This window comes from Prionailurus bengalensis, chromosome X (genome assembly GCF_016509475.1).
Source record: "Prionailurus bengalensis isolate Pbe53 chromosome X, Fcat_Pben_1.1_paternal_pri, whole genome shotgun sequence".
Taxonomy (NCBI): Eukaryota; Metazoa; Chordata; class Mammalia; order Carnivora; family Felidae; genus Prionailurus; species Prionailurus bengalensis.
In genome coordinates, this window is record NC_057361.1 from 57,468,882 (window position 1) to 57,487,191 (window position 18,310).

Consider the following 18,310-nt stretch of genomic DNA (forward strand, 5'->3'; position numbering starts at 1 on the left):
ATTGGATTTAAGGTATGGGAGAAGCAGGAAATAGTCATTAATTACATGGTCAAGTGGGAGAAATATCACATGAATACAGACATAATTGTCAGAGGCTAGTCATCTTCTTTAGAAGCTTTTTTGGAGTTGTTGAGCACAAAATATGGGCCCTTACTTTATGTACTTTATGTCATTGAATTCTCATAATAATCTTATAAAGTCAACATTATTGTTCTCATTTTACAGATGAGCAAACTGTGGCTCAAACATTAAGTAATTTACCCGAAGCCACACAACTGGTTAGTGGCATATTCAATAATCAATCCAAGGTATTTTTGATTCGAAAGTTCTTTGAAGTACGCTGCTTCCTAGTGACTTAGCATGGTCAAACACTTGTTTTTTCCTTGTGATATTCAGTGCTATAATCAGTCTGGTACTAGTAATGCAGCAACACCTGAAGCATACTGATTTGAGGGGTAAAGGAGAGTTTAAGGACCAGAAAATAGCATGTAAGACAGGGGTTGTAAAGTAAAGATATTGGCCTTTTCTGAAATGTTGAATTTGAAATTATATACTTTATACCAAGAATCCCAACAAGTAAAACTTACTATTACTTTGAGTTGAGAATGTGTGTATGGGGAAATTTTCCTGTTATTGCTTTTGAGGCTTAAAGCAGCTGCTATTACAACCCTCCAGAATAACCTACTTTCACCAGTCTTACCTTTACTTAACAGTAACTGTGAATGTCAAATCTTGTTTTATACAGAAGGAGCCAAAGTTTCCCTGCCACTTACATCTTTCCCCCAAGAAACAAAACCTTTAGAAACCCACAAAGGAGCATTGTATAGGAAGAGAACTTGAGCCACACCAAGAGTGATCACTTAACATTCCACAAATTTCCACTGAAATTAGGAAAGGTATTTTACAGTGCTTTTCATAAACCTAGTAAATCTCCATCTCTTAAAGTTTTCCTAGACATTCTTTCACTATGGTTTATTCCTTAAATCATTACTACTGTTCAGAAATCCCCTTAGATGTCAAAAAAATCAATTTTTGAGGGTGTTGTGTGCTTTGCTGATTTTTTTTTCTTAAAAAGAAAATAGAAGGACTTATGTTTCTTCCAAGATCAAGCAATTTCCTTCTAGCTCCTCCCTCTTGCACTAAAATCCCCTGGATATAACACGACAAACAAAACTCTGAAAAGTGGAAAGAACAAGCAGACTGCCTCAGAACTTGAGGAACAATACAGTGGTACACTCCCTGGATTTCCTCTTTGCCTCCTATATATCCCAGACAGGTCACTACAGAAGCCTCCAATCCATAAGTGCCAACAGACACAGACAAAAACATCTCTAAGAAAAGCCTGATACCCATATCTAAAAGAAAGGAGGAAAGGGTTGCCTAACAATGGAAAACCTTTTGGCAATACCTGTTCTATTCTAGCCAAACAACAACAGAAAAAAAAAATCATGCCCTCCCCACTGTCCCCCAGTTTCAATGGAGCCTAGTAGGAAGTAATCTTTCACTCCACTCCTTCCACACAAATAAGCAGGCATCATGCTCCTATTCCCACTGCTGAGGTGGTGTTGGCAGAACTGGACAGGCAGTCTTTCTAATCCCCTATTCGGCAGAAGCAATGGTACTCCTATTCTCCTTCCAGAGTATTGTAAGCCCACTCCACTGGCAAGCTAAGCTGCCTCACTCACACCCAGAAGCAAAAAGAGTTAACAACTTGGTGCAAAGTAAAGCTAGTCACCACTGGACTTCATCACCATCTCCATGTCACTGAGGCCCAATGAGGAGGCTGAGCTTCCACCACCTCCACATCAAAAAGACTGAACAAAGGGATGCATATGAAGGCTAGTAAGCATTCCACTTTTCCCCCAACCCTGGTGTCAGGGATACCCAGTGGGAATCTGTACTTGCACATCCATCTGGCAGCAATAAGACTGAAAAGGGCAATACAAAGCAGAGCTAGTCAGCACCCCTATCCCCATCCCACCCCCATTTCAATGGGGCCCAATGGAGAGCTGAACCTTTACCCTCAGTCAGCATCCAGTCTTAAATTAACAAGGTGGTAAAAGGTAGAGCTAGTTGGTACTTTTCTTTCCTTTCCCCTGGTGTCAGTCAGCAGGGCTCACAGGGAGCTGAGCTTATACTTCCATTCCAAGATAACAAAAGCCAGAAAAAAAGATAACAGAAGCTTTACAGATCAGTGCCCCACTTTCACTGGGATAGTGCCAGCAGAGCCAGAGGGGTAGCTGAACTTCCACTCCCCATTTGCAACTAGGAAGTAAGAGTCAGTGCCCCATTCTTGTCAGGGTCACATCAGTGAGATGCAGCAGGAACATATACACATACTCAACCCTTACATTATACCTCACCACAAGGACTCCCTCCTTTAAAAATGTAATCTTGGGGCGCCTGGGTGGCGCAGTCGGTTGAGCGTCCGACTTCAGCCAGGTCACGATCTCGCGGTCCGTGAGTTTGAGCCCCGCGTCGGGCTCTGGGCTGATGGCTCAGAGCCTGGAGCCTGTTTCTGATTCTGTGTCTCCCTCTCTCTCTGCCCCTCCCCCGTTCATGCTCTGTCTCTCTCTGTCCCGAAAATAAATAAACGTTGAAAAAAAAATTTTTTTTAAATGTAATCTTAAGTCTAGTAAGACAGTGTCCAAAAACCTCCAGTTTAAAGAAATATATAACTCGTGAGTGAGAACAGACACCAACACTCAGTTGAATCAGATTTTATCTGACAAGGATTATAAAGCATCAATAATAAAAATGATCCAACAAGTAATTACAAATTTTTTGGAAACAACATACAAAATCTCAGCAAAGAAATAGAAATTATTTTTTAAAAGAAGCAAATCAAAATTATAGGACAAAAAATACAATAACTTAAACTCAGTGAATGGGCTCAATAGTAGAATGGGCTCAATAACAGAAGATAGAATCAGTGAACTTTAGGTCAGAGCAGTAGAATTTACTCAGCCTGAACAGCAAAGAGAAACTAGACTAGAAAAAATGAGCAAAGCCTCAGAGAATCTGGGACGACAACAAAAGATCCAGTATTCATATCATCAGTGTCCAAAAGGAAAGGAGAGAAAAAGAAGTACTTGAAGAAATAATGGCTGACTTAAAAAGGATAGAAATTCTGACATGCTAAAACATGGATAAATCTTAAGGATATTATACTAAGTGAAATAAGCCAGTCACAAAAAGACAAATACTATATGATTCCACTTATATGAGGTACCCAGAGTAGTCAAATACATAGAAAGAATAAGATGATTACTGCTAGGGGTGGGAGGTAGAAGGGAATGAAGCATTGTTTCATGGACGTAGAGTTTTAGTTTTGCAAGGTTAAAAGAGCTTTGGAGACTGAGTGTACAACAATGTGGAGATAATTAACAATACTGAACTTACACTTAAAAATAGTTAAGATGGTGAATTTTATGTGTATTTTAATCACAATTAAATTTTAAAGAAATTTTAAATGTAAGAAACTCTGAAAACCTCAAATTTGGCAAAATACATATTCAAGGCGATAAGTGAAACCCAAATATAATAAACCCAAACAAATCCATGCTAAGACACATCATAATTAAACTTATGAAAACTAAAGATATTTTTAAAATTTTGAGATCAGCCAGGAAAAAATGATGCATTACTTCTAAGGGAACACCAGTTAGACTAACAACACATTTCGTATTTAAAAGCAGAGAGACCAGAAGGAAATGGTACATTTTTCAAATGCTGAAAGAAAACTGTCAACCACAGATCTACATCAAGAAAAACCCCTTTGGGAATTAAGGGGAAATAAAAGAATTTTTTAAATGTTTATTTATTTTTGAGAGCGAGAGAGAGCATGAGCAGAGGAGGGCAGAAAGAGAGAGAGACACACACAGAATCCAAAGCAGACTCTAGGCTCTGAGTTGTCAGCACAGAGCCCGATGCAGGGCTCAAACTCACAAACCACAAGATCATGATCTGAGCCGGAGTTGGGCACTCAACCAACTGAGCCACAGGTGCACCTAAAGGAATTTTTAGAGGAATAAGAGTATCTTTTTTGCTAGCAAGCAAAACTACACTTAAATATTGGCTAAAAGAAGTTCTATAAACAGAAATGATAACAGAATAAGGCTCAGAACTTCAGAAAAGAAAGAAATACACCTTAGTGGTGAAAATAGGGGTAAATACAATAGACTATGCTAGTTGTCATGAGTTTCTTAAATCATTTCTGATGGTTGAAGCAAAAATTATAACACCATCTGATGTGGTCCAATGTATGTAAAGGAAATGCTTAAGGCAGTTAAGACATATATATTGAAAAAGTGGGGAGGATTCTCAACATCATTAGCCATTAGGGAAATGTAACTCAGAACAATAGTGAGATAAAACTTCGTACCCACTAGGGTGGCTATAATAAAAAGATAATATAACAAGAGTTGGCAAGAACATGGAGAAATTGGAACTATCATAAACTGCTGGTGGGAATGTAAAATGATGCAACTAACTCTTTTGGAAAAAACAGTCTGGCAGTTCCTCAAAATGCCAAATATATGATCCATTACCATATGACCCAATACACATTCCCAAGTATAATCGAATAATTGAAACAGATATTCAAATTCTTGTACATAAATGTTCATAGCACCATTATTTATAATAGCCGAAAACTGGAAACAGCCCAAATATCCATCAACTGGTGGATGGATAAATAAAATGTGGTATATTCATACAATGGAACACTATTTGGCAATAATATTGATGTGTGGTATGACATGGATGAATCTTGAAAACATTATGCTAAGTGAAAGAAGGCAGTAACATATTCTATGATTCCATTTATATGAAATGCCCAGAATAGCCAAATTCATAGAGACAGAAAGTAAATCCCTGGGGTGGAGGGAGATGGACAGAAATGAAGAGTGACTGCTAAGGGGTATGTGGTTTCTTTTGGAGATGATGAAAATGTTCTAAAATGAATTGTGGTGAGGTTTCCACATCTCTAAAAACCATTGAATTGTACATGTTAATGGATGAATGGTATGTGTGAATTGCATCTCCTTAGAGCTCTTAACAAAAGAAATAAAATGCAGAGTATAGATGGACCTAAATGAGAGGAAGGCTCCTGTGCTGTATTTGAAGTACTAAATCATCAATAGCAGTAGACTGTAATAAGTTATGTGTGTATCATAATACCTAGAGCAACCACTAAGAAAACTATACTGAGTGGAATACTCAAAAACATTATAAATAAAGATGCAATCCTTAGAAGATTTTCAAATGGCCCACAAGAAGGTAGGAAAGAGAAAAAAGGAATTAAACAAAGGAAACAAACAGGAAACAAAATATAAAATGGCAGATGTAAGTGCTAACAGATCAATAATTACATTAAATGTAAATGATCTAAATATACCAATTAAAAGACAGAGATTAGTAGAATGGGTGATAAAATATCACACAACTACATGTTGTCTACAAAAAAATTCATTTTGAATACAACCAAATACGTACATTGAAAGTAAGAATGGAAAAAGATATATCATGCAAAAATTAATGGAAAAAAGCAGGAGCTGTTATATGAATATAAGATAAAATGTAATTCCAAGCAAAGAAAATGACTAGAGAAAAAAAGGGATAATATAATAAAATGATCAATCCATCAGGATAATGCAACATCCTAAATGTGTACACACCAAACAGCAAAGCCTCAAAATACATGAAACAAAACAGAAATAGGTAAATCCACAAATATAATTTGGACTTCAACAACTTGAAACAATTGATAGAACTACTGGACAGAAAACTAACAAAGATAGAGAAGAACTGAACAACACAATGAACCCACGAAATCTAATTAATATATATAGAACACTACTCCCAACAACACCAAACTATTTCTTTTAAGCACCATGGAACATTTATCAAGGTAAAACATATCCTGGGCTGTATAACAAACCTCATCAAATGTGAGAATTGTAATAATAGAGTATGTTCTCTGATAATCATGGGATTAATAAGAGAAACACAACAGGAAAATCTCTAATCACTTAGAAATTAAATAACATGCCTCAGAATAATCCATGGGTCTAAGAGGAAGTGTCAAGTCAAGTTACAACATATATAGAGCTCACATGTAATTAAAATCTCCCTAAAAAGGAATCTCCAAGCCCAGATGGTTTCACTGAATAACTCTACCAAATATTTTAAGAACTAGAACCAATTTTACACAATCTGTTCCAGAAAGTAGAAGGTGAGGGAACACTTCCCTATTATTTTATGAGAGCACTATACCCTGATACCAAAATCAGACAAAACAGCACTAAAAAGGAAAACTAGGGGCCAATATCTCTCATCAAATTAAATGTAAAAATCCTCAACAAAATACTAGCAAATCATATGCCAAAATATATAAAACAATTATATATCATGACTAAGTGGGATTTATTCCAGGCTTTATGCAAGAAATTAATAAATTCAGCCTCACATATCAATAGGCTAGAGGAGGAAAATTATATGATCATATCAATTAATGCTGAAAAAGCTCTTGACAGAATCCAACACCCATTCATGATTCAAACCCTCAACAAACTAGGAATAGAGAGGAACTGCCTCATACACTATGTATATATATATATATACATACATATATACATATATACACTATGTATACATAGTGTATACATATATACATATACACTATATATATATATATATATATATATATATATATATACACACACACACACACACTACAGCCAAGATCATACTTTACAGTAAAAAACTGAATGCTTTCTTCCTAAGATTGAAACAATGCAGGAGTATATGTTGTCATCATTCTTACTGAACATAGTACTGGAAGTGCTTTGCATACTGATCAGAAAGAAGAAATGCTATTTAGACCATTTACATTTGAGCTAATTACTGATAGATTAGGGCTTTAATCTGCCAAATTTTTTTCCATTTTCTTTATTCTCTGTTTTGTTTGTTTTCTTTTCCTGCTTTCCTGTGAGTTACTTGAACCGTTTGCAGAATTTCGTTTTAGTAGTGCTTTTGAATGTATCTCTTTGTGTTGCTTAGTGGTCGCTCTTGGTATTACATTGTGTATACATAACTTACCAGTTTACTGGTATTGACATTTTACCACTTCGAGTAAACTGTAGAAAACTTACCTGTCTTTAAGTCCCTTTACTCTCCCCTTCCTCCATTTATGATATAATTGCCTTAAATATTACTCCACATATATTGTGAAACACATAAGAAAGACAGTGTTATAACTTGATTTAATTGTCACACGCAACTCAGAAAGTCAAGAGAAGAAAGTCTATTGTATTTACCTTATTTTTGCTCTTCTTTTGTTCTTTCTTCCTGATAGTCCAAGATTCCTTCCTTTATCATTTCCTTTCTCTTTCAGAACTTCCTGTAGCCATTATTTTAGGTTAGGTCTGCTGGTCACAAATTTTGTTAGTTTGCCTTCATCTGAGATGTCTTGATTTCCCTTTAATTCCTGAATAATATTTTCACTGGGTATAGGATTCAGTGTTTGAAAGTTCTTTTCTTTCAGCACTTGAAAAATGTGCCACTTCCTTCTGTTCTTCCTGGCTTCTTACAAGAAATTCACTGCCATTTGAGTTGTTTTTTCTCTAAAAGGTAAAGTTTCACTTTTCTCTAGCTAAGAAGGTTTTCTTTTTGTCTTTGGTTTTAGAAGTTTAACTTCATGTGACTGTTATTGATCCCATGAGCTAAGCTTTTCATTTCAGTTATTTTTCAATTCTAATATTTCCATTTGGTTCCTCTTTATATCTTCCATTTCTTTGCCAAGACTTTCTATTTCTATGTGAGGCTTTAATTTTTTTTTTACCTATTTCAAGAGTGTTCATAATTACTCATTGAAGCATTCTTGTGATAGCTACTTTAAAAATCTCAGTCATAGAATCCTGTCATCTCTATTATCTCACTGTAGGTTTTTATGTATTATCTTTTATCATTCAGTTTGAGATATTCTTGGCTCTTGGTATGACAAATGGTTTTTTTAATCAAACCCTCAACATTTTACATTTTGTTTTAAGGCTCTGGATCTTATTTAAACCTTCTGCTTTAAATGTATTTTTGTGACACTGCTCTGTCAGGTGGTAGAGGGGTTGTCCACCTCATTGTTTCCAGGTAGAGATTGAAATGCAGGTTCCACACTTGGTCTTCTTTGACATCTGAGGGAGAAGAGATTCCTCATTATTGTTGGGTAAGGGTGGGAGTTCCAACTTACCATATGTGTCAGTCTCTTCTGACATTGCAAGTGGGGTAGTCTAGTTACTTACTCATGGGGATGAACGTCCCAGCTCCTTATTTCACTTTCTCTGACCCCACATGAGCAGGGGATGGGGGCACCTTGTTATAACTTCATGAGAGTGGAATTTTAGGGTTCCCATTCATCCTTTGCTGGAATGGTTGGGATGGAGCCACAGGTGTTTTTCTGCAGTGTTGCTGGAATAGAAAACTTATTGTCTAAAAGCTTTCTCTCATGCCAGATCATTCCTTATCTGGGCCTTTAGGTCAAAGAGGATTTTGTTAAGGTTTTTCTTTTTCTGCTCCTGTTGGTATTTCAGGGCTGCTGGCATGTTCAGTTCCACATCTGGGGTATATGAATCACAAAGAAAACCTGGAAAATTTATCATTCTGTCATTCCTTGGGTTCCAAGTTTTCTAAACAGTTTGTCTGTCTTCTTCTCTCCACCTTTCCAAGTCTTATGTTTATTTTATTATATATTAATGTGCAGGATCTTTTGTTTTATGTAGCAAGAGGAATAAGGAAAAGTATGCCTACTTCAGGAAACTTATCCATTTAATGGCTACAAGATCTATAGTGATCCCTCCCCTGTTTTATTCCTTATATTAGTGATTTTTGTCCATTCTACTTTTGACTTTTGTCAGTCTTGTTAGAGGTTTATCAATGTTATTGATTTTTTTCCCCAAAGAACCAGATTTTTATTTCATTGAGTTTCTTTTTGTCTTCCTGTTTTAAATTTCATTTATTTCTTCTCTTATCTGTATTAACTTCTTCCTCCTGATTATTTTGGTTATATTTTGCTTTGTGTTTTTGGTTTCCTGAAATAGAAATTTCAATTATTTCTTTGAGACCTTTCCCCTTTTCTAAATGTAAGCCTCTAGTGCTATAAATTTCCCTGTCAGCACTGCTTTAGTTGCATCCATAATTTTTTTTCTTTTTTTTTTTTTGTGGAGGGGTCTTCCGGTAAAAACCGGAAAACCTAGGGGCGCCTGGGTGGCGCAGTCGGTTGAGTGTCCGACTTCAGCCAGGTCACGATCTCGCGGTCCGTGAGTTCGAGCCCCGCGTCAAGCTCTGGGCTGATGGCTCAGAGCCTGGAGCCTGTTTCCGATTCTGTGTCTCCCTCTCTCTGTGCCCCTACCCCGTTCATGCTCTGTCTCTCTCTGTCCCAAAAATAAATGTAAACGTTAAAAAAAAAAAAACCGGAAAACCTGCTAGATAAATTCTAAAAGAGCTGTAATACTACATCCATAAATTTTGATATGTTGTATTTTTATTTTCATTAAGTTCTGTGTATTTTTTGTTTCCTTTGAGACTTCTCTGATTCACAGGTTGTTTGAAGTGTGCTTTTGAAATTTTCAATTGTTTGTAGATTTTCCTTATTTTCTATGTGTTACTGATTTCTAGTCTGATTCCTTTTTACTCTGAGAACACATTCTGCATTCTTTTGATGTTTCTAAATTTGTTGAAGTTTGTTTTTTCACCCAAAATATAATTAACTCTCATGGTGAATATTTCATAGATGCTTGGAAAAAAAGTATATTCTGCTATTATTGAGGGAGTGTTATATAAACGTAAATCAGACTTTCTTGGGTGATTGTAATGTTCAGTTGTTCTTTATGTTTGCTGATTTTCTGTCTATTAGCTCTATCAATTGCCCTGAATGGGGTGTTAAAGCCCCTAACTCTAATTTTGGATTTGTCTGTCTTTTTGATTCAATTTTGATTTAGTGTATTTTGAAGCTCTGCTGTTTGGTGCATACACATTTAGGGTTGCTATGTCTTCTTAGTGTATCCATCATTTTGTCATTTTGTGATGTCACTGTCTCTGGTAGTTTTCTTTGCTCTAAAATCTTCTGTGTCTCATAATACTGATCTTCATATTTTTGTTATTTTTAAAAATTTATTTGTTTAAATTCAAGTTACTTAACATACAGTGTAGTATTGGTTTCAGAAGTAGAGCCCAGTGATTCATCACTTATATATAATGCCCAGTGCTCATCCTAACAAGTGCCCTCCTTAATGCCCATCACTCATTTAGCCCAAATCCCCACCCACCTCCCCTCTAGCAACACTCAGTTTGTTATATTTAAGAGTCTCTTATGGTTTGTCTGCCTCTTTGTTTTTCTTATTTTTCCTTCCTTTCCCCTATGTTCATCTGTTTTGTTTCTTAAATTCTACATATGAGTAAAATCATGATATTTGTCTTTCTTTGATTGACTTATTTTGCTTAGCATAATACATTGTTGCAAATGGCACGATTTCATTCTTTTTGATTGCCAAGTAATATTCCATTGTATATATCTATTCCATATCTTCTTTATCCATCAATTGATGGACATTTGGACTCCATAATCTGGCTATTGTTGATAGTGCTGCTATAAACATTAGGGTGCACGTGCCCCTTCGAATCAACATTTTTGTATCATTTGGATAAATACCTAGTAATGCAATTGCTGTGTCATAGGGTAGTTCTATTTTTAACGTTTTGAGGAACCTCCATACTGTATTCCAGAGTGGCTGCACCAGCTTGCATTCCCACCAATAGTGCAAAAGTGTTCCCCATTCTCCACATCCTCAGCAACATCTGTTGTTTCCTGAGTTATTCATTTTAGCCATTCTGATAGGTGTGAGCTGGTGTATCTCATTGTGGTTCTGATTTGTATTTCTCTGATGGTGAATGATGTTGAGCATCATTTCATGTGTCTGTTAGCCATCTGGATGTCTTCTTTGGAAAAGTGTGTATTCATGTCTTCTGCCTATTTCTTCACTGGATTATGGTTTTGGGTATTGAGTTTGATAAGTTCTTTATAGATTTTTGGATATTAACCCTTTATCCGATACGTCATTTGCAAGTATCGTCTCCCATTCTGTAGGCTGCCTTTTAGTTTTGTTGATTGTTTTCCTTCACTGTGCAGAAGCTTTCTATCTTGATGAAGTCACAATAAGTTCATGTTTGCTTTTGTTTCTCTTGCCTCCAAAAACATGTCTAGTAAGAAGTTGCTGCAGTCGAGGTCAAAGAGGTTGCTGCCAGTTTTCTCCTGTAGGATTTTGATGGTTTCCTGTCTTGCATTTAGGTCTTTCATCCATTTTTAATTTATTCTTGTGTATGGTGTAAGAAAGTGGTCCAGTTTCATTGTTTTGAATGTTGCTGTCTGGTTTTCCCAGCACCATGTTTTGAAAAGACTGTCTTTTTTCCCTTGGATGTCTTTTCCTGCTTTGTCAAAGATTCATTGGCCATACATTTTTGGGAGCATTTCTGGGTTCTCTATTCTGTTCAATTCTTCTGTGTGTCTGTTTTTGTGCCAGTACCATAGTGTCTTGATGAGTACAGCTTTGTAATACAGCTTGAAGTCCGGAATTGTGATGCCTCCAGCTTTGGCTTGCTTTTCAGTATTACTTTGGCTATAGGGGTCTTTTCTCGTTCCATACAAATTGTAGAGTTGTAAAACATTCAATTCAATTCAGTTCAGCTCAGTTTAATTCAATGTTCATGCACTGGAAGAACAAGTATTGTTAAAATGTCTATACTACCCAAAGCAATCTACACGTTCAATCCCTATCAAAATAATACCAGCATCCTTCACAGAGCTGGAACAATCCTAAAATTTGCATGATCTTCATTTTTTGGCTAATGTTAGTATGATATATCTTTTTTAATCCTTTTGTTTTTAAGCTGTATCACTGTGTTTACAGTGAGATTTTGTTAACAGCATATAGTTGGATCATATTTTTAAAATATGCTCTCTCAATCTCTGTGTTTTAATTAATGTATTTAGAGTATATTAAAATTTTTTTTCAACGTTTATTTATTTTTTTGGGGACAGAGAGAGACAGAGCATGAATGGGGGAGGGGCAGAGAGAGAGGGAGACACAGAATCAGAAACAGGCTCCAGGCTCTGAGCCATCAGCCCAGAGCCTGACGCGGGGCTCAAACTCACGGACCACGAGATCGTGACCTGGATGAAGTCGGACGCTTAACCGACTGCGCCACCCAGGCGCCCCATATTTAGAGTATATTTAAAGTAACTATTGATATTTAGTGCTTAAGCATGTTATTTATTTATTTATTTACCTTTTCTCTCTTTTTCCTCGCCTTCCTATGGGTTTCTTGCACATTTTTAAGGATTCTATCTTGTTTTATCATTACAGTTTTTAGTATATTACTTAGTATAATTTTCTTACTGGTTGCTCTAGATATTTGTGTGGGTTTTTTAAAATTTTTTTTAATGTTTATTTATTTTTGAGAGATACAGAGACAGAGTGCGAGTGGGGGAGGGGCAGAGAGAGAGGGAGACACAGAATCTGAAACAGGCTCTAGTCTCTGAGCTGTCAACACAAGCCCAACACAGGGCTCAAACTCAAGAACCGTGAGATCATGACCTGAGCTGAAGTCAGACGCCTAACCGACTGAGCCACCCAGGCACCCCATAGATATTTGTGTGTTTGTGCGTGTGTGTATGTAACATCACAGTCTATGCATGCCAACAATTTACCATTTTGAAGTATTGAAATCTTACTATATTGAGTAACATTTAAATCTTTCCTACTTTTTAAATATAATTGTGTCAAGTATTTCCTCTACATAACATTGAGCCCCATGACAAACACTGTTAACAATTTTTACTTCAACCATCAAATATGATTTAGGAAAAACATGAGAATTAGGATAGTTTATTATCTTTACCTTTATTTTTACCATTTTCTTTGTTCTTTTCCTTCTGAACTCTGAGCCTTTTGTTATCCTTTCCTTTTTGTTTAGAGAGCATTCTTTAGCCATTTTAAAGGGCATATCTGCTAGCAAGAAATTCTCCTAGTTTACCTTTGAAAATTTCTTTAATTCCTCTTCATTCCTGAATGGTAGTTTTGCTGGATATAGAACTTGTTTTTGACAGTTTTTTCTTTTAGCATATGAATTATTGTGCCACATCCTTCTAACCTCCACGCTTTCAGATAAGAAATCCTCTGGCATTCAAATTGATGTTTTGTGTTTGTTTTTTTTTTAATAGGTAATACACTGTTTCTCTCTAATTGCTTTCAAGATAATTTCTCTGTCTTTAGTTTTCAGAGTTTAATTAAGATGTTGATTGGTGTGGGTATCTTTTGGTTTACCTTGTTTGATGTTCATTCAGCTCATTGAATCATAGGTTTATGTCTTTTGCCAAAATGAGGTTCTGTCAGCCATTAATTATTTGAATATGTTTCTCTTCTACTCTTTCTCCTCTCCATCTGGGCCTCCCATGTTAGCTATCTTGTTTTTGTTCCACAGGTCCCTGAGGCTCTCTTCACTTGTATCAGTGCATTGTTTATCAGTTGTTCAGACTGAATAAATTCTATTCATCTGTCAAGTTGGTAGTTTCTGTCTTCTTTTATCTCCACTCTACTATTGAGCCAAGACAGTTTTTTATTTTAGTTATTTTGATTTTTAGTTCCAGAATTTCCATTTTGTTTTTTCACAACTTGTATTTCTTTTCTGAGATTTTCTATTTTTGTCATTTGTTTCAAGGGAATTTGTAATTAATTGTTGAAGCAATTTTATGGTGGCTGCTTTAAAACCTGTGTCAGATGGTTATGACAATCTTACCCATCTCAGATTGTATCAATTGATTTTCTTTTCTCATTCACATTTTGATTATTTTATTGTATCATTGGGTATTAAGAGATTCTTCATTCTGTTTAAATCTTCTATTTTAGCAAGCAGCAAGCCTAGTTAGGTGTAGTGTTATTCTGGCCTATTTTTATAAGCCATATTCCAGTGACAATTTAGTTTTCTGAGTCTTTACGATGCTACTCTGGTCTGTTTCATACTCTGGCTCTACTTGTACTCCAGCTTGATCTCTGCTGGTGCCACCTATGGGGGCAGAAGGTGCTTCCATGGGCCACCCGGTGTCATGAGGTAGAAGTTCAGGAATGCAAGAACTATGAGACTGAGAACATTTTCCCTTGCCTATTCTCTGGCCATCCAATGCTGGTGGGATCTCCACTTCATCTTTACTGGTGCCTACAGAGGAAGAAATCACCTAACGGGTTGCCTTCTGGAAGATAATACAGGTTCTATTCTGGTCTTTGCCACTCAGTGGAGGTAGAGGAACCTTGGACCCTGGTTCATCTTCTGCCCACTCACTGCAGGACTAAGAGACACTTTGAATAGGAATGGGTTTCATATATTAAAGGCACCTAATGTAATGCTAATGTTATATCAGCCCTTGTTTGATTTTATCATATTAGCGCCACTGGATGTTGGTATCTTATTGACCTATCATTTTCCCCTTTTTTGAACCCAATGTCCTTTGCTTTCTGAAACTTAGGAAGAAAGTTGTAATAAGTGAAAAAAATGAGAGATTTGGCATCAAATAACTTGAGTTTGAACCTTGACTTTGCCTTTGGCTGAGAGATCCTAAGCAAATGGTATTCTCTTCCTTGAACTTCAGTTTTATTCCTGGTAAAATTGACATGCTACCACCCACCCACAGAGATAATGTGAGAATTAAATTAAAATAATTGTAAATTTACTTTGTGAAATGATATACAAAGGGATGTGGCACTTTTTGTACTCATCTGTTGTTCTCTATAATTGCTTCTATTCTTGTCATATCTACCTGTACCATCACCACCACACTAGGTAACCTTAATGCACCAACCCCAATACCCTTATTTTAAGTTCTGATCCTTGAACTGGTGCCAGGCTGACAACATAAGAATCAGCTAAGGGCTTGCTTTTGAAATACAGATTCTCTGACTTGACCCCCATATTTTATTTAACAGATCTCAGATGAGGCCTAGAAATCTGTATTTTTAAAATTCTCTCCAGACAGTTCTTTAAACACAGCCAGATATGGGACCCTCTTTGCCTGAAACACTTAGCACCATACCTTGTACCTGCAGACAGTTATAAAATGGTTGATAAATTAAAGATATTCTGGAAAAGAGCAATCCATATGACTAAAAGGATAGAAAGTTGGTTCTTGGGAGGACAGGAGAAAGGAGGTAGAGTATAGGAGACCAAAGAAGGGGAGACAATTTGTGGCTGTTTTCTATTTGCAAAGTGGGTTATTTTGAAGACTCTAACAGATTTTTCTCCTTTTGTGCAATAAACTGAACAGGCAATAAGCTTATGTGGTAATGAGCAATTTCCATTATATATCAGGAGGAATTTCTTGACACCTGGTGGGATTCAGGGTTAAAGCAGGTCACAGTAAGAGGTTACAAACCAGCCTTTCATGTTCCAAACTCCTGCCCCTCCTAGGTCAAAGGTGACCTACTCACATGATCTCTTAACATTCTCTTCCACTTCTGTAATTTCAGCTACATCATGGGTCCTTAGAAACAAAGCCTGGTCAATTAAACTAGCAATTACTTCTTTTAAAATGCTGTGATTTTAAGAGTTTTGTTTGAAAAGTCTTAGTCAATAGGAGCATAAGACTATTAATAACACCAAAATATTTAGCTGTCTATTGAAATTTCTTCGCGGTATCAAATAAAATGGGAACAGATGCAACTAGACAGTACTTGGTTAGTCGGTAACAGATTTATTGGACTTGCTTATTTTAAAAATTAATGTTACAAACAACATATGTTAAAAATCCTATAAAACTGCTTTGGAAATCATCTTCCTGGAAAGCCAAAATCCCTGCTAATATTCTGAATTTGCTTTTCAAAACCAAATGATGACATCGTATACATCTGCAGCAATGTTTAAAACAATGTTTCTTTGAAACAGAGTTTACTCTGCATGGGTGTGCATTCAGTAGCAACCCCAATGTTTCAAACACCTGGTCTCTTCCCAGAATATAATCCATCCAATCCCTTGAGAGAAGACAGTTTCTCTATTTACAAATACAGGTGGTGTTGCTATGAGTTACAGTTTTCAGGAAGTTTTCATACATAGTTCATGATTTTAAAGCAAAACCAAGTCGTGAGAGTGAAATCAACAGATCTTTGGCCTATCCTGAAGGCCAGAGACTTAAGGAGAATCTCAACTGGCTTTTTATTTTTTCTGTCACATATGCAAGTCTCCTGTTGAATCTCTTTGGTCCACCGTTCCCTCTAATGAAGTCATGTTCTGTGCTCAGGGCAGTAATATCCTCAGAAGCATATGTCTCCCATAAAGCATGACCTCATTCCTTGGAATGGGAATAGCCAGCAGTAGACTGTTGGGGTAATGTGGCGGTAACGGATTTGTTTAAAAATAGTTTTCTTAAATAATTTGTTCAACTTTTTTTTAAATAAATTTCTGTTAAAAGGCAAATCTAGTTTGTTCCTTTTTTGTTGTTGTTAACCTCGCTTCTCAAATACAGAAGGGGCAACCACTAGGCCAGAAAGAACAGAATCCTCACAGAGCATAGTCACTTCCATCCAATTATGTTTTAAAGACAGAGTGACAGATTTGGGCACAACAGGATAAAACTTTGGATTTTCCAAATGCTAAATCTAGCCTCTATATCAGATGTCACTGAATCACAGCTTAGATTTCAACAAGCACTTTATAACAGACCTGGAACTCAGAGGATATAAACTGAAGTGCCCAAGGAAGCTTACTGACCCAGATGCTCTCAGCAAATTAGGCAAGTGGGAACATTGCTAGAGAAGGAAAAGATAGAGGAAAAGAGTGAACCAATTAGAAAGATGCAGTTGAAGCAAATCCAAACTTGCTCAGGAAGATGGCTATTCCTGTTCCAGATGTAGGGCAGTTCCTGAGCACTAACTTCCCAAATTATTAGTAATAACCAAAATTTGTGACATCTCTGACATCCTATAGCCAGGCCTTTAAGTCACAGCCCCTATGTCCTAGTGTGCTCCTCACTTTTGTTTGTGTCTATGCAGAAAGTGAGCACCCTAAGAAAGAAAAGGTCCGAAGAGCTAATTTCCTAAAGAAAAAAAGGAAAGACCTTTCCAAAAACACCATCACAAGGAAATATAAGGTACTTACCATCTGAGCTCAGCACCTGCAATTTGTAAGTTTAATCACTACATTCCCATAAGAGGTTTGTTTCAATTGTAGTTGTGCATTTAATAAATGAAGACATGCCAATAATGCTGTAAATATTAATTGTTGGTGATAAATACTGAAATTATATTTCTTTCTTTAACTCCCACATTAGTTGCCTTAGCTGGCAACTAGTTATCCTTCAAAGAGTAATTTAAGCTTCATCCCTACCATAAAGCAAACTTTCCCAGACTTCATTCCTTATGCTCCTTGAGGCCAACCATCCTCTTGCCTTCTTCCATTCTTCATCTTCATCTTTTCCACATCTGATTCCTCTGGAAGCAATGACAATAGCACCTAAAATGAAAATACAAAGAAATCAGAGAAGAGACCAAGGGACTTTTTTAAAAGTTAGCATGGCTGGGAAAACTGTTTAAAAATCTGAGGTCGTGCATCAGTTGTCCCTCAAGAAAGTGCTGCAAACTAGGAATAGCGTAAATTTTTTAAATGAAGGCTATTATATACTTTTTTCTACCAGTAATAAAAAATACCCAATAATATCCTAGGAGAGAAAAGAGGTAAGCCCAAATCAAGATATTACAGAACAAATATTTCCCATGTTCCATTAACTGTTGCATAGCATAGAAAGAGAAGGAATGCTTACCAGTATTTTATGAAATTGGTATGATCTGATAACAAACCCTTCCAAAAACAGCATCAAAAAGGAAACTAAAGATGTCTTACATAAAAATCCTAAATAAACTTAACAAATCAAATCCTGCAATGTAGTTAATGTATATGTCATAACCAAGTAGGATTTATCCTAGGAATGCAAAGATGGTTCAATAATAGGAATTCTTAATATTACATGACATCAGCTCAAAGGATATAAGTTATATGGTCATCGCAGATACCACAAAGCCATTTGATAAAAATTTAACCTCCTTTACTGATAATTTTAGCAAACTAGGATAAAAGGATATTATTTAATATAAGAATTTCTTAGTCTAATAAATAGCAAAGCACTTAATGATAAGTATATCAGAGGCATCCCTGCCAAAACTAGTAATAAGACCAAGATGTTCATTATAATTGCTGATGTTCAACATTATTCTTGAAGTTG

The 18,310-nt window shown here is 36.2% G+C and overlaps 1 protein-coding gene and 1 pseudogene across 4 annotated transcripts in view; one reads left to right on the forward strand and one right to left on the reverse strand.

Moving 5' to 3' along the window:
* The window catches only part of EDA (ectodysplasin A), a 427,522-nt gene that overhangs the window by 340,207 nt on the left and 69,005 nt on the right, over positions 1–18,310 (forward strand). The window lies entirely within an intron of this gene.
* On the reverse strand, positions 9,464–9,507 carry LOC122478116 (annotated as a pseudogene).